At 44.0% G+C, this 15,927-nt stretch overlaps 1 long non-coding RNA gene across 1 annotated transcript; it reads right to left on the bottom strand.

Moving 5' to 3' along the window:
• Positions 1–314: 314 nt before the first annotated feature.
• LOC140593437 (uncharacterized) lies at positions 315–4,027 on the bottom strand. Its single transcript, XR_011993784.1, has 3 exons — positions 3,722–4,027; positions 2,410–3,470; positions 315–2,046 (listed from the first exon to the last, which is right to left on the bottom strand). It is a non-coding gene; the product is annotated as an uncharacterized lncRNA (long non-coding RNA).
• Between the last annotated feature and the right edge of the window lie 11,900 nt (positions 4,028–15,927).

Raw genomic sequence — 15,927 nt, 5'->3', positions numbered from 1 at the left:
TATGGTTTATATGTATGTTCACTGTACTGTTGTTTATCACTATAACAGGTTGTATTAATGTTTGTTGTTCTCTTCCAGAGACAGAGGCAGCTAAAGAAAATATAGTGGGGGATTGTTTGGAGCCACAGCCCTCCACCTCCTCATCCTACTCCCCGAACATGTTCTTCACAAAGGAACAGACACTATTCCTGATTGATCTTATGCGGGACTATCCAGATTTCAACGGTGAAGGTCCACCCAAGACCTTCCAGGAACTGAATCACCGCATGAGGGACGGCAAGAACAGGAAGAGGCAGATGTGGACAGAAATGGCCTCAAAACTGTCCATGCATTTTAAACAGCACTTCAGCCATGAGAAGGTATCCCGAAAGTGGCATACATTAGAAGAGGCGTATAAACGGGTAAAGGACAATAATAGGATGACTGGCCAAGGAAGAGTTAAGTTTCAGTTTTACGCCGAGATGGACGACTTGCTGGGCAAACGTCACGATGTGGACTTCCCAGTTGTCGGGACAGCTGGGGGAGTGGAGGTACGTAATGCAGAAGTCCTGGGCAGCCAGACAGAGGCATTATGTACTCCACCCCCCAGCACACCAACAGGAAGGCCGCCAACAACCCAGCCACCAACCAAGCGAAGAAGGCAGGAAAATAGCTTTGCCGCTGTTCTGGACTTCTTGAAAGACTCAGAGACAGCAAGCCAGAGGCGTCACGAGGACACGATGCAGCTGCTTAGGTCCTCACAAGAGGAATTTGTTTCGTTGATGAAACTGCTCATTGACCGGCAGCGGGTTGATCACCCATGATCTACAGTCATGGACTCCTTATGTACAAAGTTGTTGTTTGCGCACTTTTTTATTGAACACACTTATTTTGCACATTGTGGAAGCACATTTGCAAATGTATAGCACTGTGAAATTCAAAACTGTTGCACTACTTTTGTAAAACAATAAATGTTCTATGTAAAATCCATGCTCTCATTGTGAACACTTAAACATAGGACAAATTTATTCAATTATCAACATCAAATGCACATTCATGATAAGAGAAGTATAATCAAGCTTGATTGACATTTAGGCATCAACATCTGCCTCCTCCGGACAGCCTCCTGGGTGCTCCTCACATACCTCAGTTACACCAGCACACATGTTGTGCAGAAAACATGCAGCCATTATTATCATCACTACAAAGTCCATGCGAGTGTTCTGCAGGTGTCTCACACGCCTCCACTTGCACTTCATTCTTCCAAATGCGTGCTCTATAATCACTCTTCCACGGCTGACCCTGGTGTTTCGCTCCTGGTCCTCTACAGTAAGGGCTCCATTATCCCGTTTTGGTGTCACAATAAAGGGACATGCTTGTCCTATATATGCGCTGTCTCCCAACAATTTGTAGTCCCCCATTTTTTCTTGCCAGTCCAAGTAAAAATGAGAGGCCCTCAGCATTCTCACATCATGCACCCTTCCAGGTGGACCTACAAAAATGTCTGTGAAACGCCCTCTCACATCGCATATCCCCTGGAGCAGAACAGAGTAATATGACTTCCTGTTCATATAGTCACCTCCTCTGATCTTTGGCCTCTGCACTCTTATGTGACATCCATCAATGGCTCCAATAATCCCATTGGTGCCGCACAGCCTGTGGAAAGCAGCTGATGAGGCTTTCTTCTCGCATGAAGTTGGCCAGGAGATAAAGAGGTGCCCAAGAGTAGCGAATAGCTGAAGTACTTCAGTCACAGCTTTGTGTGCAGTTGACTGTGAAATGTTAAACTTATCAGAAATCTCTCTGAAACTGTTTTGGTTTGCCATGTACCACAAGAACATCAAGACCTTCTGTCTGACAGGAACAGGTGGAAGCCCTCTGGTCGGTTCCTCTGTTAGCCCCTGTTCCTGTAGCTTCAGCAGAAGATAGTCACACTAAATTTTGGTCACTCTAAGATGGCGGAAAAACGTGTTGTCGTCCATGCTCATCATTCGTTCCCATTCTATGCCCGTCTTCACAACCACCACCCGATGAGTTAAATGGGGGGTAGCACAGGCTACTGCAATCCTGGAAAAAAAACGATAAATTTAGTTGTCGTTATTCTCAGTCGACTATTTCACGCGCGAGTTTAAAGAACTGGATTTTCAGTTATACACGAGGTATTTTCGCCGTTTTCCGTAAACAGTAAAACCGTGGCGATCAACCGTCACCATAGAATTTTGCACAATTTGTCTTCAAAAATAAGTATCAACAGTAATTCCAAGCTGGGACCTTTTTTTACTATTACACAAATTTAAAAAGCGTTACAGATGAGTCGTAGTTCGTCTGTTTCTCGCTGGTTATATCACAATAGCTGTAAATTGTGGCCGGAATCATACAAAATTTGCTTATTCCTCTCTTTTTTGTGGGGGTACACAAAGTAACACATACCTTTTTCTCCGTTCTTCCTCTTCGGTTTGTTCTTTGATGTTAAGTACTCTTTGCGAGAGTTTTTTGTGCTCAGACAACAGCAAAAACACCGTGTTCATGGAGGCTGCCATGTTTGTTCCGAGATGTGGTAGCTCTAACGGGAGATGGTCGGACCTGACGTCACTCAACTCGGAATTTCCGAGTTCCGAGAGAAAAACGAACGCACCAGTAGTAGTGATGGGATTTATGGCTCTTTGAGGGGATCCGGATCTTGGCGATCCGTTCCTTTCAAAGAGCCGTTCAAAAGAACGGCTCTTTTGGCTCTTTTTAAATATTTAGTCAGTTTTAAGAAGCCAGCTTGGGGGCATCTCAGTTTATCCTGGAAATAATCACTGGGAGGAATGATGAGGTGAGATTTGTAGTCAAATAATTAAAACTCAGATATCACACACCAATATCTGAGTTTGAATTATTCTGAAATATTGATTATTACCTCATTTGTCATGTGTGGACTATATTCCATATGGTTGCACAACATCCCTCTGCTTAGACAGTGACATCACTATTTTGGATTTACCTTTAGTACAAAGTGTATGTGTAAAGCTACGTTGACTTATGTTATTCATACAATACCTACTCACAAATAAACATCAAAAACAAAGCCGGCTGCAATGAATTTCTGTGCAAAACAGCTTTTACTACAAACACTTCCACACAATGTGGAAGTGAAGGATGCGTGCACAACTATCATCATGCTGTTAGGCAGTAGCACCCCTGCGCTGGGTGCGCCCCTCCCCCTATAACTGTTCTGTCTCGCGGAGGAGCTAATTTGTGTGCATCTGTGTGAAACACGCATAGGAAAAAAAGAACGACAGAAAGAACGGCTCCCCTCCAGCCGCGACTCGGCTCCCATCGTTCATGTTTATGAGCCGTTCAAAAGAATCGGTTCGTTCGCGAACGTCACAACTCTAACCAGTAGACTGTGGGGTTGGCTCGCCATCTTGTTTCTGCACGCCGTGTGTAATGAATGCCGATCCAAAACGGTGGACACCCTAATACATCCCATCAAAAAAAAACCTGACCTGTGCAACAGGTCGTACAAAGCAAATAACTCCATCAATCATACCTCAAATAATCACACTTTATAAAATAATTTAATACTTAAGACAAAATGTGCAGCCATATATTCTGTGCTGCAACTTAAAATGGCGTGGGTAAAGCTCCTTCGCTACCTTTACGCAGTACATCCAACTCAATTATATAAACTTAACTAAATTAATTAGAAAAACTCGATCTGTGGGTTCAACAAGCTAAAATAAGAAACATAACTTACCACAATCAGGGTAAACTATTTCTAGCAACCCTTTGGTTTGCAAAGTCAATTTCCGTGAATTTTACTTCGCTTTTCCAGAGTTCAGCCCTAACTGTGCTGAACTGACCGCTCCGTCTTTCCACTTCAGCAGCTCTCCCCGCTCTGCGCGCTTCTTACGCACTACGTACCCAGCGTTTTAAAGGAGAAGTCACTTTTTTCTTATTTGGATATGTAGGTTACACATGCAGTGACAATTTGATAATAGGTTTATTTTATCAGTTGCTCACTCGCATTTAAAAGACCGTAAAACGGCATGGGTGGCGCTACTGCCAGGGAAAAGGGGAAAGCTTTCCTCACACGCTCCACCTACAGTATGACGCACCCTCTTTTCACAAAAGTGTCCACACCCCTGCCACACTGTACGGATAAATACAGTCCATCCACGTGTAAAGTCGTCTCACAATGACCAAAATCAGCAAGCTGCATTCCCAAGACATCAGGGTGATGAGGTCTGCTGGAAGTTCTACTCAAGAAATATCCCGACATCTGAAATCCATTGGTGTACACGCTACATTGAGCACTATCAGAAGACATTACAAAGAACGATCATCACACAAACGTAATCCTCGCAAAATAACTGAGTAAGTTACCCACTGCATGACGCGAACACAAACACTAGCCTAAATACTGGTTAATGCTAAGTGGTGGTTATGCATAAACGGTCAAATGTTTAACTATTTTCTGTTTTGCCCATGATTTTAGGGACATTGTCCTATACGTAGAGAATATCACTCGTCTGAATGATGAACTGGTGTCGTGTTCCGTGAAAAAACAGCTATGGCGTGACAGAGGAGTGGAAATAAGCGAGCGATCCATTCGGAGGATAAGGCAAAAGCTTGGGTGGAAGTATGGGAAAACTCAACATTGTCCCATGATCAGAAACAAAAATAAAGAGTTACGTCTCCAACAAGCCCACAAATGGATTGCTGAGAAGGAGTCATTTCACGATGTCATTTTCACTGATGAAACAACAGTGGCTTTGGACCGCTTTGCCACCATGTCATTTCGTAAGAGTGGGAGACACGTGTCTAAACCAAAGCCAAAGCACCCGCTAAAAGTTCATGTTTGGGGAGCAATATCCAGACTGGGTCCGGGACCGATTGCAATCTTCGAAGGCACAATGGACCGGTCTTTCTTTGAAAATGCTATTATAACAGAAACTGCTGCCCCATACATTAGGGAAAACTTCGGAGCACATCACCGCTTTTTCCAGGACAATGACCCGAAGCACACTGCTGCAAGCAGACTCATTGCTGAACAGGGTATAAACTGGGTTAAGACTCCCGCCGAATCCCCAGACATGAATCCCATTGAAATGGTGTGGCATGCTCTGAAAGATTATATTCGAAAGGTAGCAAAACCAACTACAAAGTCTGACTTAATTGCTGCCATAAATAAATTCTGGTTCGAGGAACTTACAGCAATGGCATGCAACAAGTACATAAACAGATTGTTTAAAGTTCTTCCGGCTGTGGTGGAGCGTCAGGGTGAACATACTGGAATGTAACAATGTCTAAAGTTGTTTAAAAATGTCTAAGCATTGGCAAAACTGTAAAATGAAAATATACTGTACATTTCTGATCACTTGAATAAATAAGTTTTTTTGGCATTGTTGTTGTTGAGAATCTGCTGTTATCTAAAACATAAAAATAAAAATAATGTGTCCCGTTGTAAAGTTGTTGCTGTATTGTTGTGTACAAAGTTGTAGCAATATGAGATCCTAATAGTCTATTTTGAGAATAAAGGCATAGCATTATGTGTGTTTGAGTGGCATATTAAAACAAAAATCTAAGAAAAAATAATTGAGAAAACGGTGGTCTATGCTGGTGTATGACAATTGAGATCGCAAAATGGCCTTCAGAAGTTAAATTAAAAACTGCAGAGCATTGTATTTTGCAATTGCATGTTGGCCTATTCTTGTGATTCATAAAATATTACTGCGCAACTAACGAGTAACACAGCACAGATATTCCTTGCTTTTTGGACTTTGCACCCTAGCAATACCTTATGGCTTTCACAACCCTTCAAATTACAAGATTTAACCTCACAAATGTTAATGAGAGGGGGTCGTTCCTGTCACTTTTAAACGTGCCAATTCACCTTTCACCTTCCCCCACCCTATGAATAAAGGTGAGAAGAGCAGGCTTGGCTCTGGGGGGTTAAAATGTAATTCAAGAAATTTTAAATTACTGCTGGTTAAAAATACTACTTACAGGCCTAATCACAGTGAGGTGGTGCTCATGCTGAATGGCACAGACTGTATGGACTATTTAAATTGAGCAGTGCAATGTTTTATATGTTCCTTTAACTATATTTGATTTTGATAATGAACAGGTTGTCAAGTTAGCAAAATATATTGCGTGTACCAGAGCCTGCCTGATCACTGCATTTTTTAGCCTTCTATGAGAAGAGACGGTTACTCTGTAATTTATGGTCATACAGACAGAAGCTAAACATAATTCAAAACTGTAAAGTATTTTGCGAAATATATATTTTTCTGTTTTATACCATTTCATTGATTGGTTCGTTGTAAAATAATGCTTACATTGTCCTTGAAATAGGCTATAGGAATTAAAAGAATCCATAAAGGCTTGCTTTATGTTACGTTTGTTTATTAACCCGTGTTTTTTTTTCATCTACAGAAAAAAATAAACAATGTTTGATGGTTAAGCTCCAGCTTATAGCGAATGTTTTAACAGGTTTTCAGCTTTTAAAATGTATGTTTTCTGTAAGTGGAAATTAGCCGGGAGAACATTTTAAAATGAATTTGAGGAAGCACTTCTTTACACAGCACGTAGTCAGAGTATGGAATAGTCTTCCTGTTCAAGTAGTGCAGGCTAAAACCCTGGGTTCTTTTAAATCAGAGCTAGATCTTACACTGTGTGATTTGCCACTTAGCTATCTCTTCGATTTGACTTTTCCTTGCTCAGTGCTGGCCCCAGAAGAATGGCCTCTGGCTTACTAGGCACAAAAAGACAGGTTACGGATTTAGTCGGCGTTTTTTTCATGATTCTACATAAAGATTTCATGTAGATATAAACTGAAATAGACGCGAAAAATACGTTGCATCGTCGACGATGCACTCGACCCCAGAGGGTTAACACGGCTGAAATTGACATGTTAACAAGCACATTTTGTACGTTTTAACATGCATAACCTGAAAGCGTTTATACATTATGTGTTAACATGTACCAAATGTGCACATTAACAGGCCAATTATGAATATGTTAAAGCGAAAAAATTAACACGTTTTCACTCTTTTGGCCTTCCATAATATAACTCCTCATACTGTACAGGCGACATTTTGCAACGTGTCTTGATGTCAACAAAGTGATCCTTTAAATTAAAGCACAATCGAACATGTAAGAGGACATGTAAAAAGGTACTGAGTTATCTTTACTTTCCTCACCATGCGAGCAGTGTATACTGAAGTTGCATCTTCACTCGAAACTGATGCATGCCTTAATCCAATTAGAAAATTCCTTGCAAGGAGAGGACAGATCAAATATATGTATTCAGACTAAGTTCTGGGCAGCTGACAGTGAGATGAAGAAATTGATAAGTGGGTGGAATACCAGTATGATTGAAAAACACTTGCAACAGAAAGGTGTCCAGTGGCACTTCAATCATCCAACAGGATCTCACCATGGAGAAAAAGAAAGTGACTCAGACCAAGCCATATAACACTGTTCCAGCCAATCAGTGTCACGGGGCTTTCATGCTTGTGCAGAGGACAGGGGGAGGGGAGATGGGGGAGGGTACACTGGGGCAGTGGAAAGGACAATGGAGACCAGGGAAGGTAAATTATACTCATTATCACATAAAAGTTATGGAAGCTCTAACATGCAAAATAACGTATTATACAATGTCCAATCCAAAATGCGCTTTAGTCATTGTGTCAATGATGGTAGCAGAAAAAAACACCAGACAGATAGGTGGGTATTTCAGCAGTTTCGTTGGCAAGCATTATGTATGAAGTGTGCTTAAAATTCTAAATAAACTTCAAACAAACTTTGGCTGTGTAGTTTCACTAACCTTGAAGTTTTTTTTGCTTTGCCAAATATATATAACCTTACCGCAGCCAGCAATAAGTTACTGCTGCAAAAATTTCCCAATACTAACATGCTAGCTCGACAGCTGTGAGTTCTAGGCACATACTCTGGCACGTACAATGTTTGCAAGTTTGTCTTTAAAAATGCTTTCTCATGATAAGTGGCAAGCCTTGGGTTAATGATAATGAGAACGACTCGTCACTGTTGATATTCTGTGGACTAGACTGATATAGCCTGTGCCCACTGTTCCCGGGATAGGCTCCGGTCCCGCTCACGACCCCAGTTGTGATTAAGCGGTTTCAGAAAATGGATGGATGAATGGATGGATAGACTGTTATAGTGAATATTTTTTATTTATTTATTTATTTATTTATTTATTTTAAAAAGGTGGGGAATTACATGGATGCAACAGTGATTATGACTTTTTTTGCTATTAAAGCCCAACATGTATCACAGAAAAACACAGATCATTAGCTGCATTCAAGCTATTTTTGTTCTTTACTGCAACAAATAGCCTTTTCCCCCAGCGCTCCAGGCTCTCGACCTCTTCCCTGTACGCTGACTCGTTACTGTTCGAGATCAGACCTATCACAGTTGTATCGTCTGAAAACTCAATGATGATGTTAGAATCATGGGTGGGTTTGCAGTCCTGTCTTTCAGGGGAGTTTGTGACTGAGGCCTTGAACCCCCAGCACCGTCACTGGGGAGAGGGAGACCAGTCCCACTCCCCCCCGTCCATCACTGGGTAGTGTCCTGCCGGGGGAACCGCCTGTGGGTTGGGTGCCATCACCTGTGGGTTGGGTGCCTGCACTTGGACTCTAGGAGGTCCTCCCCTGCCGCGTACACTGCTAGGAGCGGGTGCTGGACAATCCCTTGCCCAGTGGTCTTCTGCCCCGCACCTGTAACAGACACCTGACGGCGGTCCCCTTTGCGGGCTGCCCCTTCCCCAGCCCCTGTATCCCCGACCCCAACCGCCTTGGCCCCTTCCCCACTGTTGGCCCCACCCTCCCTGTTGGTAGGTGGGTGTCCCATTCCAGGGACCCGGTGGTTGAGGTGGTGGTCCCTCTGGGGAGACCCCTGCCACCATCTGCTTTCCCTGCCCTGTCTTTTTGTTTTCATTAGCCTTTTTTCTCGCTTCACCCACCTGCAGCTTCAGCAGCTGCGTCTGCAGTTCCTTAAGGTCGCCTTCCTCTTTCTGTGTTTCCTCTTTTGCCCTCTGCAAATGATGGACAACATGTCTGTCCCACATATGAGAGTCTGCTCCTTGGAGATCTGGGTTGTCTAATATAGCCCCCTTCACTCCCGCTGGGACTCCCTCCATTACTGCCCGCCTGAACCCTTCCCGCTGTGCCCCATCCTGCCCTGGATGGCACCCGGTGCAACGGGTCCAATCCTCTTTACATTTATCCAAATATTCTCTGGGGTGGAGCTTAGGATCCCATGTAAACTTTGGGATCACTGCTCCGCTCGGGGCGGGGAATATCTCTCGCATGGCATCACCCAGATCCATTATCACCCCTGTCAGACGCACGCTATCTGCCACCGTAGTAACCCCTGCTCTGGCCTCTAGATCCTGTAAAGCATGCTTAGTAATACATCGGGCTGCCACTGCCCGGAAGTCCCCCAGGGCCAACATCAGACTCTGAGTGAGTTGATCCAACTTGTCCAGCCACTGTCCTCCCCCCTCTGCCGGGGGAGGCAGCTTATCTGCCAAAGCCTGCACATCCCCTATAGAGAAAGGTTTGTATCTTTCCCTACCGCCTCCTGCTCCTCGCAATAAAGGTGCGATTATCTTTGTCCCTTTGGAGCGCAAGCCGTATACATTTCCGGACGGCCCTTGCGCTCCCTCTATGTACTCTGAACTAAGTCCTTCTGTCTGGATTTCCCCTAAATGCTCGCCCTCACAGTCCTCGAACAGTGGGTCCCCTTCCGTCTCCTCACACGTCCCCACTAGTTGTCCCACCACCTCTACTTGCTTTCGCTTCTGACCACTGAACCTTAGCCCTCTTCCTGGGGTGGTGGGTTTAAACATGCCATTCTCCCCGAAATCCTCTGCTTGCTCCCGCACTGCTCTGTTACGGAACGCTGGCTGGTCTGGTGTCCGTGCACAGCGCTGCGAGTCTGACCTGTCTCTCTTCCCTTGACAGGAGGACTCAGTCTCAGCGTCTGAGCCCCCGTCTGACTCCTCCTCCACCTTCTCAGACCGCGTACAGGCTGAGACTTCCCGAGTCCCCTGTGTGCGAATGTGGAGGGTTCCCCCTGTGACATTAATCATTGGGCACATGTGGGCTGGGGGCGCTGTTGGAAACGTTCCCTGGCCTGTATATGCCGGAGGAGGATCCTCACTGCCTGTCTGTGTGCCTTTTGCAGGAGAGGGTGACTTACACTCCTCTGTTTCCTCTCTGTGGAGGTGATCTGTCCCCTGCCATAATAGCGCCAACCTCGACCACTCTCTCCTTCCGCTCTCATGCATCTCTACCTCTCTCCTCAACTTCCCCTTTCTCAGCAGACTAGCGCTCGCTCTTTTACGTGTCGCTTCGTCCCTGAGACTAGCCTGCTCTCTCTCCTTTTTCCACAATAGTACTCCTAATGAGCACTTGTCCTCCGCTCGACATCCAGCACTCCGAATCGCCTCACACATGCGCTGCCATGCCTCCGTGACGTCTTTCTCCTTATTTTTCTCCCTGCTTGCCCCTGCCACTGCTTCCTTCACCACCTGAATCTGCCTTAACAGGGGCTTCCACACAGGTGCCCATCCTCCGTCATCTAACTCTCGGTCAAACTCGTGATTTTAATCGGGCCAGCTATATTAAGGTTATTTTATTATTATTATTCTTAGTATTTATTATTATGGTATATTATTCAATATTTTTACTGCTTTATTTTATTTATTTCTTTTTATTATTATTTTTTATTATTATGTTATCTCCTAGGAGTGTTTTTGCCTCTGGGCGTGGGTTCACCCAACCACACTTACTACACCACTTTATTGTAGTGGAATGTCCTACTATTAAACACCACCAATACATGAAACAACTTTACAAACAATAACTCTGCATTCACACTTACTGCTGCGTTTCCCTTGAGTAGGGCGCGCCTCACACTCTCAATCCCAGCCAAATCAGCACAATCATACACCACGTAGACTCAAAACCCTTTTAGAGAGGGACCTTATTCCCTCTTACCACTTTTTATTTGGGGGGTCTTAAATTCCCCGGGTTTCACACCCAGCTTCTCTACCGCTCGTCAGCTAATAGTGGGGCTGCCACACCAAAGACAACGCAGGGGTCCCGGACCCTCCACTCCTTCAAATCCCTTTTTTTTTTTCTTAAAATCCTATTTTTCGGCAGGGTCCCGGTCCCTCCGTTCCTTAAAATCCTTTTTTTTTTTCTTCTTCTTAAAATCCTATTTTTCTAGACTCACACACTGGGCATACTCACTCCTTATACACAATGCATAAACAACACAAGACGCAGTACATAAACCCCATATACGCCTGATACCCACAGCCTCCTCTTTGTGCTAATTTACAGACGGGCCACTGGACACTTCAAACTGCTCAATTTGACATAACCAATACGCAGATTTTGATATAACAGGCTCTGCTCACCTCTTCTAGTCGGGCCTCGCAGTTCTCTGTGTCCAAGTAGGCAGCGTCACACTTAGCCAAATCTTACGAATCTCCTGCTCATCCCGGACGAGCCCCCAAATTGTTGGAGTCTGAGCTCCGCCGGGTCCGTTGATGAGAAGAGATTCACTGCACAGTCGAGGAGTAGTTGCAAGTCACCAGTTTATTCTCTATTCAGATTGCAATCTGGGAGCAACCATCTGACATACATTCAGCATGTACAGGAAGAAGCTCGAACCATAGGTGTCGGCTCTGCGTCTTTATAGGCCTTTTGGGGTGTGGCCCCCCTTTTCTGTACTTTTCCATCTACGTGACTACAACATATTTTGACATTTGCTCTAGTTAGCCAGTGAGTACATGTCCCCCCCCCTTTTCCTATGTTGTACAAGAATTAGAAAAAGTATTAGTTCGACCTGTTCTCTGGCGCGAGGTCATCTTGACCTATTCTCTAGCTATCAATTCCTGATTCCTCCCAACTTCATGAAGTGAGATCACCCCATCCTGCAGGCCCAGTATCAGTTCCCCTGTCCAGTGTCTGCATTATATTTGACACTGTGTTATTAGACATTAGTAAATTATAGTATTTGGATTATTTGTAAAATCACCCCTCATTATTGTATGATTAACCCCTCACTCTCCTCCCCCTACGAGTCCACATAATACCGCCGTTGTGCTGGATGACACCTCAGCTGGATACCTGTCTGCCCGATCCCTGGCTCTGCCGTTCAGCACCAAGCGCCCAGAGACTGACTTCCCCTAGTCTGTCCCAGAAGTGCTTGCCCAGTGCCTGTTGTGGATCTTGCCTGAGTCTTACCAGTCTTCTACAGGTCCCGACCCATTTTCCGAGGCACCTGAACTCTGCCTGTCCCCTGAGATGTTCCAGTTTCCTGTCTCCAAAGATTTCTGCTGTTCGGCTTGTCACCCAAGGAGTCTGAATGCTGCCTACACCCTGAGGTGTCTCCAGAGGTGTGCCTGCCCAGCTCTGCCAGCCCTGGTGAAGCCTCTGCCGTCCCGCAAGGTCTTTACTTTGGTAGGACCTTCACCTTCCCACAAGTGCTCTGCTTTGTTGGTTCTCGCAAGCTCCAGTTCTGCTCCGCACTCTGCCTGGTTCCCTGCCTACAATCGTCACTTTACCAGCCCCTGCCTGCGGCCCACTTTCCTCCTGTAGCCTTCAGCTCATTGGCCCCTATACCCACACGCCATCCTATGGCCTCTGCCCCATTGGTCCATGCACCAGTGTGCTCTCAAGGGAAATTGTCTTTGGACCGAGAACGAGAGCTGCTCCTCTTCAAAATGAGTAAGTTGGCAACATACTGTCCTGTTGGATTTGGGAAGAACAGTTTTGAGATAGAACAAAGTGATATCTGATACTGCATCACACTAATTCAATTTCAATTAATTTTTTTTTTATAGCGCGTTCCCTCAACATTACATTGTCTCAAAGTGCTTCGCAGCATCCGCACCCAAAGCCCCCAGTGAGCAAGCTAGAGGCGACATTGGCAAGGAACTCCATAGAAGGAGGAACCAGACTCAGAGGGAGAGCCCATCCTCCTGGGCCTGGCAGGGAAAGTCAAAGTCCCAATTCACATTTTCCCGGTCGTAACATTTCAGACATTTCTTTCGGCTTGCAGGCATTATAGGGGTTTGTTTATAGTCCGGCAGCTCGATCGGCGGGGAAGGAGGAAACCTACAGTCCAAGGCTACTTGCTGGATCATTATCCCAGCGCCCCATTCTTCCACACCTCTTCCGTGAAGTTTGGATCTTCGGGAGGGGAAATCCTTTCTAGGATCTCCCTTGACTGGTAAGCAATGGCTCAAGCCGCGGGGTCCTCCTTAACCTCGGGCTGTCCGAGTCAGTAGATCACCTCATACACCATATCGAGGCATTCGTCCTCAGTCAGGAGAGGCATCCTCTTTTGGAGTTCAGTCATTCTGTCAGGGTGTGCGGGGTGACAGAGTGGGGAAGCAGGCATGAGAGTCCAGGGAATCAGATGAACACAGGGACCGAAGAGATGAAACCGGTGACACCGCTCAGGGCACGAGTGGACAGCACATGGGAAAACAAAAGCACAAGACAAAAACAAACCAAAGGGAACAGCAACGGCACAAGGGACAAGCAAGACAAGAATCAGGACAGCAACTGGACAAATGCAAACACAAACAGGGACACCAAGGATGGGGACGACAAAGGAACAACACCAGGGGGCACCAAACCGACAGGGGAGTCACCGACCAAAGGAGGACAGGGAAGGGAACAAGGGAGAACCAAATGGACAGGGAGCAAACACAGGGGAACCACCCACAGGGGGAACCCAACAAATAGGCATTTTGAACAGTGATAGATGTGAGGGTGTCCTAACTTTTTCCTCTGTGGAAATAGGCATCATAGTTAATTTCTTCTGTTAAATAAGTGAATTTGTTTCATGCTTTTGCATAGGTGATACAATTACATTATCTTTATCTACAGATATGATTTGAAAGAAGATTTAATATTGATATGTTGATATTTCTTAGTAAAGAACTAAATATTTAATGGGGTGACATTTAATTTTTTCACATGACTGTATATGCAACACATATACACATGTATATTGCACATACTTGGAAATATGTATGACATCAGAATTTCTGTAGGCTACTGGTTACTTTTTGAGAGAAAAATGTAGCTTGTCATATTCATTTGAGGTGGAAGGTTCAGCTAAGTGCCCACTAGATGTCAGTATTAGAGCACAAATGGCAACCTTAAGCCGTAAGCCATTGATATTGATGTAAATCGGTTAAGATTTTTTCTGTTAATAGTGAGAAGTTTTATTGCAGCCAAGAGGTATTTTTAATGTAATGGTGTTGTGAATTATGTTTTGCATTGTGACTGATTTCTTAGATGATTAGAAAGAAAGAAAGAAAGAAAGAAAGAGAAAGAAAAAGAAAGAAAGAAAGCACATGCGGAGAAATTAGATGGCTATATGCAGATAACTTTAAACCGTAAAAACAAAATAAAAATATATACAGTGGTACCTCAGTACTCGAACTCATTAGAACTCAAATTTCTTAAAAGTCGAACCAACCAGTTTGAAAAAAAAATACCTAGAGCTCGATTTGAATCTCAAAACTGAAACCGTGACGCCGACCTAAGATAACTTGTACTGGCAGGGAAATGAGTCACACGGCACGTCTCTCAGCGCAAACAAAGGGTAACGCTTCAGTCTCAGCCTCGCATTCGTGTGATAGCGCCGTGCATGTTTACACTAGCTGAATATATATATTTAGACAGTAAAAATACATTTACATATTTGATCAGAACTCTAACTTTTTAGGATTCGATCCGGAGTTCTAAACGGATTAAGTTTGAGTTCTGAGGTACCACTGTATTTACAAAGAACACTAAGATTAAGATGAGTTTAATGCCAAAACAAATATATAAGAAATAATTTATTTGCCGTGAATTAAATTTATGATATTGTATGAAATGTGTGACCATGCCCCAGTCAGTGAAAGTGTGTTCCCTACCCCAAGTTCCCAGTGGGTTAATGGACTTGGTCTCCTTTTAGAGTTGCCCCCATGTTGTAACCTATTCTTCAATTTTCTAATTAGAATCACCAGTTTCTTCTATTTTCTGATGTTTTTATCCTTATTAATTTCATTAATTTATTTTTCTGTGTAATAATTGAAATACACAAAATGGTAAATCTGAGACTGAGTGTGCATAGTGAAAGTGTGAAATTTGTGCTTAGTAACAAAAAGTATTGGTTTTTGTGTACAGGTAGGCTCCCTTTCCCAGGGTAAGACCCAGGTGGTGAAAATAGGGAGGGAAAAGCCGTCTAATCCACGTTTGCCTTGCCTGTGACTTTGATCCGCAGGGAAGGTTCTATTCTGATCTTTCTCTGCAAAGGTTCACATATGTGTACATGAATTTTTAAAAAAGAAAGTGGATTTTATAAAGAAAAGCAAAGGCCTTGAATCCAACACTGACATAATTTTGGGATCATCATTTACAAAACCCAAAAGAATTGAGGGGGGGGGGGGGAATGCTAGTAATTGAGGGAAATTCCTAAGTATTCTTTCTAGTGTGATTGTTCAGCAAGGAGCTGCACAGATTACAGAAACAACAATCCTTTTTTTCCAGTGTTCATGCTTGACAGTATTTGGGATGCATTAAGGAAGGATCTGAAGATCTTTATTGTACTCGAAAAAAGACTTGAATGGATAAGACATGGTTAAACTGAACCAAAAAAAAAATACTGATGCAAATAAAGGTGAGTGTTAGCTAATTTATCTAAGTGCTTTCATTTTAGCAGTCTAGAATTTGGCATTGATTCTATTTGAAACAACACCATCATGTTTACTTGGGAATCTTATATGTTGTGCTTCAGCGGGCACAGAGTGAGGAAGCAGCACAGGAGCCCGAGGAAATTGGGTAAACGAGGGATTTGACTGGAGAACAGTAAGGAACACGATGCAGTACAAAGGACAGACATCAATGACCGCGG

This window comes from Paramormyrops kingsleyae, chromosome 11, assembly GCF_048594095.1.
Source record: "Paramormyrops kingsleyae isolate MSU_618 chromosome 11, PKINGS_0.4, whole genome shotgun sequence".
Lineage (NCBI taxonomy): Eukaryota > Metazoa > Chordata > Actinopteri > Osteoglossiformes > Mormyridae > Paramormyrops > Paramormyrops kingsleyae.
This window is presented reverse-complemented; position numbering and strand designations above follow the sequence as displayed.